The 9581-nt window shown below is 40.9% G+C and overlaps 1 pseudogene; it reads right to left on the bottom strand.

Annotated features, from left to right (window-relative positions):
• Positions 1–6099: 6099 nt before the first annotated feature.
• On the bottom strand, positions 6100–6833 carry LOC119532619 (annotated as a pseudogene).
• Positions 6834–9581: the final 2748 nt, after the last annotated feature.

The raw sequence follows: 9581 nt of genomic DNA, 5'->3' as shown, positions 1-9581 counted from the left end.
CCTGAACCTGATAGTTACTTTGATTACATTAAAAGCTAAGGAAACTGATTCCGTGGATTCCATTAAGATTTAGGGGTGCATTTCACTGGGTTTACGGCTGTTTCAGGCACCTGCTGAGGGCTCTGGACTTACGCACATCTGGGTTCCAGTCCCGCCTCCACTATTTGCCAGCTGTACAACTTTGAGTAAGTTACTGAACCCTCCTGTGCCTCAGTTTTCTCATCTGTAAAAGAAGGGATATTTAGAGTATCTCACAGGATTGTTGGAACAACAAAATAGGGTAATGTGTGTGGTAGAAAGAATTTAGCACACCACTTGATGCGTAGTAAGCACTCAATAAATGCTGAGTCACAAAAAGCACTCATGCATGCCTAGGTGGTAAATACAGCCCACAGATAAATATGGCCAGGGATGTTTTAGCTGAACTGAGGCCCTATCCTTCTGCGATTTTCCTCCACCCTACCACACCAAAGTGCAGAGGGCAGGTTCAGCCCAGACTGACCCACTTTGGGCTTTGCAGCTGCCTTCCTATTGATCAGTGGCTAGAATGGGAAAGACTCTCCACAGACCTCCTTATTGGGGTATTAGCAGCTCCCCCTTTGCTGGGCATGGGGGTAGGGGGTATGTGGGGGATATGGTAGGGCATGCACCCTTAGGTGGATTCCTTAGTCCAAGAGGAAATTTCCCTTTGAAATTTCCCTTGGCAAGTCAGGAAAGGGAGTGAGATTTCCTGAACTCATCCAGGGAAATAAAATGCTCATACTGGTAAAAAGTGTGAGGATATTTCATCATACTGGGCTGACCTCAAATTCAGTAGTTTATGTCACTTAAAAAAAAAAAAAAAAAAAAAGCAGGGGTGGGGTGCAGCATGAATGGCCTAGAAGTCCAGGCTTCCATTATCCATTCTCATCCTAGCTCAGCCACTTTCAGAGCCAGCTTACAGAGATCTCACATTCTGTCTCTCTCTGTCTCTCCCTCTCTCTGCTCTCTGTGAGGTGGAGAAGCTAAGAGATGTGAGCACAACGTTAGCAAAAGAACACATGGACTAGTGGAGATGGCAACGTCTGTAACCAGAGTCCTTGTAAATGAAATGCCAAATTCAATCCCCTCGCTTCAGCCACTTAGTGGGGCATTTTGCCATTCTCCCAGTTCTGGTCAACTTGGCCTAGGTGAGATTTCAGTAGAGCTAGGAGACATCTGAGAAATGGTTATTGGATGTGTTTGCCACAAGAAACCTCCAAGAATCAGTCTCTCAGTTATTTTATACTGATTCTTTACCAGAGAGATAATTACCTGTCTCTCTTGTCCCCCCACCCCCTGCCATCACACTGAGCATGCTCCCTGTTTAAACAGCCACCCAGGGCACCACTGTTTGATCTACCATAGCAACGGCTGAATGACTGGAAGATGCCGTGAGAGGCTGCCCACTTCCTGACCCCTGATAGGGAAGCCCTGTGCCTACCTCTCTTCCAGACCCACACCTGTGTTTCCAACTCTGGGGCAACAACAAAGTGATGCACTCATCTTGCAGAAAGATTTCTTCTGCCTTATCTCAGGATTAGGAGAAGCAGAACAGACACCACTACTCCCCATCATCTCAGTATTGTCCTCCATTCACATCCTTTTTCTTTTCTATCACTGATTAATAGAGAATGGGGTAAAAAGAATCTGAAATGACAAGGAAAGAGGGGAGAGGGCAAGTTGTTAGGAAGAAGTGCATTTCGGGGTCAGGAATCTCAATACATCAAAGGAAACTATCCTGGCCATAAGGCATATTAACACAAAATGACCCACAGTACCCGATGTCCTGGCCGTCACCTTCAGGACCAAATTTAGGAACCTCCTCAGATATGCTTTCCTGTGCACAGTTCATTTTTAAGGAATTATTTCATCCTTCAGTACAGGAAATGCAAGTTGTGATGTCTTTCCTGTAGCTTCCCAATAGGTGGTCTAGATTGTGAGTGTGGAGGATCTTGTGAGGGGTAAGCCTCAGAAGAGAGATCCCTCCCTTAAGAGACTGTGCCAGTTTGGATGTATTATGTCCCCCAAACACCATGTTCTTTGATGCAATCTTGTGGGTACTAGTGTTGATTAGGTTGGAATCCTTTGATTGACTGTTTCCATGGAGATGTGACTCAATCAACTGTGAGCGAGAACTTTGATTGGATAATTTCCATGGAGGTGTTACCCCACCCATTCAAGGTGGGTCTTAACTGAATCCCTGGAGTCCTATAAAAGTGTTCACAGACAGGAGGAAGTGCTGCAGCCAAGAGAGAGACTTTGGAGAATGCACAGGAGCTCAGAGTGGAGCTGGGACACAACCTGGGATCAGCAGACACCAGCCATGTGCCTTCCCAGCTAACAGGTTTTTTGGATGTCATTGGCCTTCCTTTGGTGAAGGTATACCTGTATTAATGGCTTCATTTGGACATTTTCATGGCCTTCAGACTGCAATTTTTTTTTAATCTTCATTTTATTGAGATATATTCACATACCACGCAGTCATACAAAACAAATCTTACATTCGATTGTTCACAGTACCATTACATAGTTGTACATTCATCACCTAAATCAATCCCTGACACCTTCATTAGCACACACACAAAAATAATAATAATAATAATTAAAGTGAAAAAGAGCAATTGAAGTAAAAAAGAACACTGGGTACCTTTGTCTGTTTGTTTGTTTCCTTCCCCTATTTTTCTACTCATCCATCCACAAACTAGACAAAGGGGAGTGTAATCCTTATGGCTTTCCCAATCCCATTGTCACCCCTCATAAGCTACATTTTTATACAATTGTCTTCGAGATTCATGGGTTCTGGGTTGTAGTTTGATAGTTTCAGGTATCCACCACCAGCTACCCCAATTCTTTAGAACCTAAAAAGGGTTGTCTAAATTGTGCCTAAGAGTGCCCACCAGAGTGACCTCTCGGCTCCTTTTGGAATCTCTCAGCCACTGAAGCTTATTTTATTTCCTTTCACATCCCCCTTTTGGTCAAGAAGATGTTCTCCGTCCCACGATGCCAGGTCTTCATTCCTCCCTGGGAGTCATATTCCACGTTGCCGGGGAGATTCACTCCCCTGGGTGTCTGATCCCACATAGGGGGGAGGGCAGTGATTTCACCTTTCAAGTTGGCTTAGCTAGAGAGAGAGGGCCACATCTGAGCAACAAAGAGGCACCTGGGAGGAGGCTCTTAGGCACAATTATAGGGAGGCCTAGCCTCTCCTTTGCAGCAACCATCTTCCCAAGGGTAAAACCTATGGTAGAGCAGACTGCAATTTTGTAACCAAATAAACCCCCTTTATAAAAACCAATCCATTTCTGATATTTTGCATACCAGCAGCATTAGCAAACTGGAACAGAGACTGGAGCTAGGAAATATGATTAGCAACCACCAGCCATGCAATATGGCATATTAAACTTTTCCTGTTAAAGTTATGTTTGGGGGGTCATGAAAGAATCTGCAGTTACGAATATATGCAGTAATAGGACGTTGTATTAGTTAAGGCAGTGCTACTTGCTGTAACAGATAAACCCTTAATCTCAGGGGTTCACATGTTAAAGATTTACTTCTCCTTCATGTTAAGTCTGGTGGGCAGCAAGGGGTGGCGGTGGGGGGTGGCTTTGTTTCATGAAGTCATTGAGGTACCAGATGGCAGAGGCTCTGCTATCTTCAACAAGGGATTCCTATTGCTGGATTCAATTTAAAAGCAAGATAGTTTGCTCTCTATAAGAGCTGCCTTGCAGGAAGGATTGTTTGCCCGCCAACCAAGGATTGGAAAAAAAACACCATACTTCAGTTCTCTTGGGATCACAGACTTTCCTTTTTTTTTTTTTTTTTGAAAGTCAGAATTAAATTTTATTTCACATTGATAGAAACCGAAAAAGATTTACATTTTCCCACACTACAGCAAAACTTTTCAATGGAATAAGATATCTTACCTCAAATAAGATGTTGATTAGTATAACTGAATGAAACTTTTTGTATCCTTCAAAGTAAAAGACAATGTGTTTGTAAATGATTGTTTAAAAGTTTTAAATACAGACATATGGCTTAATTATTAACATTCCATAGTGTACACTGCCAAATTATTTCCCTTATCGATTAGCACCCATTTATACTGATGCAGTCCCAACATTGTTTTGATCAGTTGGAATACAGTCCCAAAATTAACAATTCAAAAATACCAAGCATATGCTTCAATTAACTATTAAACCATGTGGTAATTAAACCATATGTATTGAGTCTTGACTACCCTTTATTATCCAGAAATTTGTTTTCAAATAAGTTTTACCAGTAATCTGAAAATAGTGGCTATATAAAATCAAAGGATTGTTATTTTTATGTTTGCACAAAAACTAATTTAAAAAAATCATTTGACTAAAGTCAAAATTTCAAAGAAGTTCATTGGCAGCTAAAAATAAAGCAAAATTTTCTGATGGATTCTAATTTTCCATAGTACTTGGTTTCAAACATTTACAAAATAAGTAAAATTAAACTCTATGCTACAAGGAAGAATCATCTTAGATCAAATCACCTTAGAAATCACAATTTTTAAGATTGTCTTAAATATTTCAGAACATACTAAAAGTATGATCTAATTATTATTCCAGTTGATTACAGAAAATTAAAATCACAGAACTATTCCTGTTCTCTGAACTAAATATTCTAGTAACAGAATAAGTCTAAATTTGGACTAAGATACAGTTGAAGAAATTAGTGCAGAAGTTTTAAGTGATGTCTGGTTTAATTATAAGTATAAATACATCTGTGCCAGTTTGAATGTATTATGTTCCCCCAACTGCCATTACCTTTAATATAATCTTGTGTGGGCAGATGTATTCGTGTTAATTAGATTGTAAGTCTTTGAGTGTTTCCATGGTGATGTGCCCCACCCAACTGTGGGTGATGACTCTGATTGGATAATTTCCATGGAGGTGTTGGCCCACCCATTCAGGGTGGGTCTGAATTAAATCACTGGAGCACTATATAAGGTCAGACAGAAGGAGCGAGCTTGCTACAGCCAAGAGGGACACTTTGAAGAAAACACAAGAGCTGCAGATGAGAGACAGTTTGAAGGCGGCCGTTGAAAGCAGACTCTTGCTCTGGAGAAGCTGAGAGAGGACAAATATCCCAAGTGCAACTAAGAGTGACATTTTTGAGGAACTGCAGCCTAGAGAGGAAAGTCCTGGGAGAAAGCCATTTTGAAACCAGAACTTGGAGCAGACGCCAGCCACATGCCTTGCCAGCTAACAGAGGTTTTCTGGACACCACTGGCCATCCTCCAGTGAAGGTACCTGATTGCTGATGTGTTACCTTGGACACTTTATGGCCTTAAGACTGTAACTGTGTAACCAAATAAACCCCCTTTATAAAAGCCAGTCCATTTCTGGTGTTTTACATTCCAGCAGCATTAGCAAACTAGAACAACATCATAAATACCATATGTCTGTGATTTGAATGTCAAATTACAGCATTTATTAACACCAGATGTCTATAGCAGGAAAGCAATATTTTGTCTCCTATGAAGAACAATAAAGGAAGATTATGTATTTTTTCCAGAGAGGAGAAAAGAGTATTAAATGGAAATAATAGGAAAAATAAAAGGGACATTAATCTAGGAGAGCAATAATATTACTCTTTTATTAACACTATTATTAGGAATAATATAATACCATCTCATTATTTTGTGTTACAATTACTATATATATTTGATTACGTATATAAAAATACAGCCACTGTATGGTGACTAGGCAATTTTGGAATAAATCCACAGTCAAAGTCACAGCACACTTAAATCATTTATATCTTAATTACTCATTTATACCTGAACAAATTTTCATTAAGCTTACTAATAATTTTCAAATGGTGTAATAAATCTTCTGGTTGCAGTATTTTATTATTTTTCTGAATTACATTTGAGAAAAAGAAGCCAGCTGCTTCACCTATTTTAACACTAGTATTACTCTGGGATCACATTATACAAATACATGAACAGAAACTTTAAAGAACACACATTTTCCATGAGGAGACATTATTTACTTTGCATCACTGATATGTTTTTGCAAAACATTCTAACACTGCAAAAAAGAAGTTTCAGGACTGGGCACATTTAGAAGCTTCTACTCTCCTACAAGGATGCTGGTGTACTTCTACCCAAGGCCTCTTAGTGACATCAATCAACTGATGGTAGCGTTCCATCATTTCCTGGTGACATGAACTGTGCATCAAGCCCCCATAGGTTTTGAAGGTTACAATGGCTGGATTTACCAATGTTTTCAGCTTTTCAGCAGTAAGAGAACCAAACATTAGGGGAACTAAGGGGTTGCAATCTCCGTGGCACTGGAGATAGACCTGTCTTTGTTAGCGCCGCTGATAAGACCCTGTGGAAACAAATCCCGGAGTGGAAGCCAGCAACTGAGTGCAACCACACCTGCCAGTTTCTGCTGTGTGGTAAGAGCAGTATGTAAAGATAACGCTCCTCCTTGGGAAAATCCTCCCCAAATAATCCTGTTAGAAAGAATTCCATTCTTCCCCTCTTGGACTATCAAAGATTTGACGTTTTCTGCTGCCTGCTTGATTCCAGGTTCATCTTCCTGTGAATTGGGTGAAAGCCCAGTAATATCAAACCAAGAAGGCACACTCATGTTCACATTTAATGTAACAGGCAAAACCGGCGCATGCGGGCAGATATATTTGCTATGTGAACTTCTGATACCTCTGAAGGCTTCTGCCCATCCAGGGCCTGAATCTCCCAATCCTTGAAGAAAGATAACCGCCGCAGTGGCCTTGCGGGTGGCGGGCACCCAGGCGGGCAGCGGGGCTGACATGTAATTGCTGCATGAGCACGGCTCGGTGGCCACAGTCTGAAGTGGAAAGAAGGAGCCAGCACTGGTTGCGGCCTCGGACCAGCGAGCTACCAGACTCTCCTTTTAACCTGAATATCCACCTCAGAGCCCCTCCAAAATTGCCTTGGAGACAGCAGGGGAGAAGAGCTCCATAACACTCAGGTAGGGAAGATGAAACTTACAGATATCCAGCAGGAGAAGGGGGCACTGACCCTGTGGCATAAGTTAGCAAACTTCTGAAAGGATGTTTGAAAGGAGTCGTAACATATTTTGAAAGAGGTCATAATATTTGTCCAGAAAATTATTTGAATCTTTAAAGGGATTATACCATTTGTCTGGGGGAGTAAACCACTGAAGATGTCTTTAATTGAGATTTTTAACTTTTAGAACACATGACATGAAGTTCTTTTGAATATGGAGGTCTACCCTGGGCATTCACATCTAGTGGGCAGAGGGAGAAGAGAGGAAATAAAGGATCTAAAATAGAAGGCCTGGAGTGGCAGAGATCACTTTTACCCATGTTTCCTTGGCCAGAACTCAGTCACAAAGTCCCACCCAGAGGCAAAGCGGGCTGCTGGGCAGTTGCTTCCCAGCTGCAAGTCTCCTCTAGGTAAGGGGATCAAGACACTGGGGGGCAGCTAGCATCTCTGCCACTTATAAAGAACATTCATGGTGGGTCTCAAATCTAGTTGTATGATGGCATCAGCTGTGGAGCTTTAAAAAATTCACGTTTTGGCTCCAGCCCCAGAGATTCTGATTCAGTGGGTCTAGGGTTGGTGCCTGAGAGAATCTGTGTTTTTAAGGCATCACAGGTGATACCAAGGCACAGCCAGGGTTGAGAGTCTCCAAAATGCACTGGAGCACATACTTCTGCTGTTGCTTTCAACAGTCTTGAAAATCATTTCTCAGGTTTTTCAATGAGAACAATGTGTCTCATTGGCTTAAATTTTGTCTCTGCAATAAAATAGTTTTCACCATAATAAACCCAAAACAGAACTCAGGTTCACAATACTTTGTACAGGTTTTCAGTAAAAGAGTATATGTAATTCTTAATAATGTGTAATGTGATTTATTTGACATCAATGTGTGATAATAAAATCATGCAAGCATGTAGAATTGATGATTTATTGATTTCTGAGCTACTCGCAGTTGTTTTCTGTGCCATAAAATCATTCTATTCATAAAGCCATTCTTTTTTGAGTGATTTGAAACATTTTTATATTTTCTTTTCTGTGCTACAGGAAATAAGAATGAAAAAAGAGTTTCGTAATTTCTAAATTCTAATATAATCATTTAAAAAATTATCAGGAGAGTGTTTGCTTTATTGAAAATATTACTAAACACAAATATTATATATCAAAAGGCCATCTTCATTAAATTTATTAGAATTAATTACTCCTTCCCTAGTTCTCCCATTGCATTTTGTCAATGCAGTCTTATTTTATATTTATATTTATTTATGTATTAATTTTACATTTAACTATATTTGTATGTATATATTTATTTTATATACTTTATATTTATATATTTTAATATTTATTAGAAGGGTAAGAAGGCTAGTATTATGTCCATTGCCATTATCTTCATTATCTTCTACAGTGTGTTACACAAGCACTCAAATGTTTATGATATCTGCAAATCAGTCAATTCATTTAACTTATTCAGTGCCTATTGTGTACCACAGAATACAGCAATGTACAAAATGTACAAAAATCTCTGCCTTGTAGAGCTTACATTCTAGTCAAGGGAAGACAGACAGTAAGCAAATAAATATATAAAATATAAATTATGTTAGCTGGTAAATGCTATGGAAAAAAATAAAAAAAGGAGAGTGGGATAGAGTATTACTGGAGTGGGGGAGGTGCTGCACAGTATTATGTAGGGAAGTCAGGAAAGGCTGAGAATTTGAGTAAAGACAACAAGAAATGAGGGAGCAGGCCATGCCTATATTTGGGGGAGGGGCACTGCAGAGAGAGAGAAGAGCAAGGGTACATGGTGTGACGCTGGAGTGGGCCTGACTGAACACAGAAGAGCAAGGAGATTGGCATGTCTGGAAGAGTGAGCAAGCAGAAGAGTACAAGAAGAGGTTAGAGAGGTCCCCAGGGCTTTGAAGGCCATGGTGAGGACTCCTCTGAAAGAGAAGAGAGCTCAGAGCAAATGGGTGATTTTTCACTTTACATTTAAAAAGCTTCAGTGATACCCCACCTCCATGGTTGCTAACATGACCACAGACATAGGGGACTGGTGGTTTGATGGGTTGAGCCCTCTACCATAAGTTTTACCCTTGGGAAGACGGTTGCTGCAAAGGAGAGGCTAGGCCTCCCTATGGTTGTGCCTAAGAGCCTCCTCCCGAATGCCTCTTTGTTGCTCAGATGTGGCCCTCTCTCTCTGGCTAAGCCAACTTGAAAGGTGAAATCGCTGCCCTCCCCCCTACGTGGGATCAGACACCCAGGGGAGTGAATCTCCCTGGCAACGTGGAATATGACTCCCGGGGAGGAATGTAGACCCGGCATCGTGGGACAGAGAACATCTTCTTGACCAAAAGGGGGATTTGAAAGGAAATGAAATAAGCTTCAGTGGCAGAGAGATTCCAAAACGAGCCGAGAGGTCACTCTGGTGGGCACTCTTACGCACACTTTAGACAACCCTTTTTAGGTTCTAAAGAATTGGGGTAGCTGGTGGTGGATACCTGAAACTATCAAACTACAACCCAGAACCCATGAATCTCGA

Source organism: Choloepus didactylus, chromosome 4, assembly GCF_015220235.1.
Source record: "Choloepus didactylus isolate mChoDid1 chromosome 4, mChoDid1.pri, whole genome shotgun sequence".
In the NCBI taxonomy this organism is placed as follows: Eukaryota; Metazoa; Chordata; class Mammalia; order Pilosa; family Megalonychidae; genus Choloepus; species Choloepus didactylus.
Note: the sequence above shows the minus strand (reverse complement) of the source record. Positions and strands in the feature narration are given on the sequence as shown.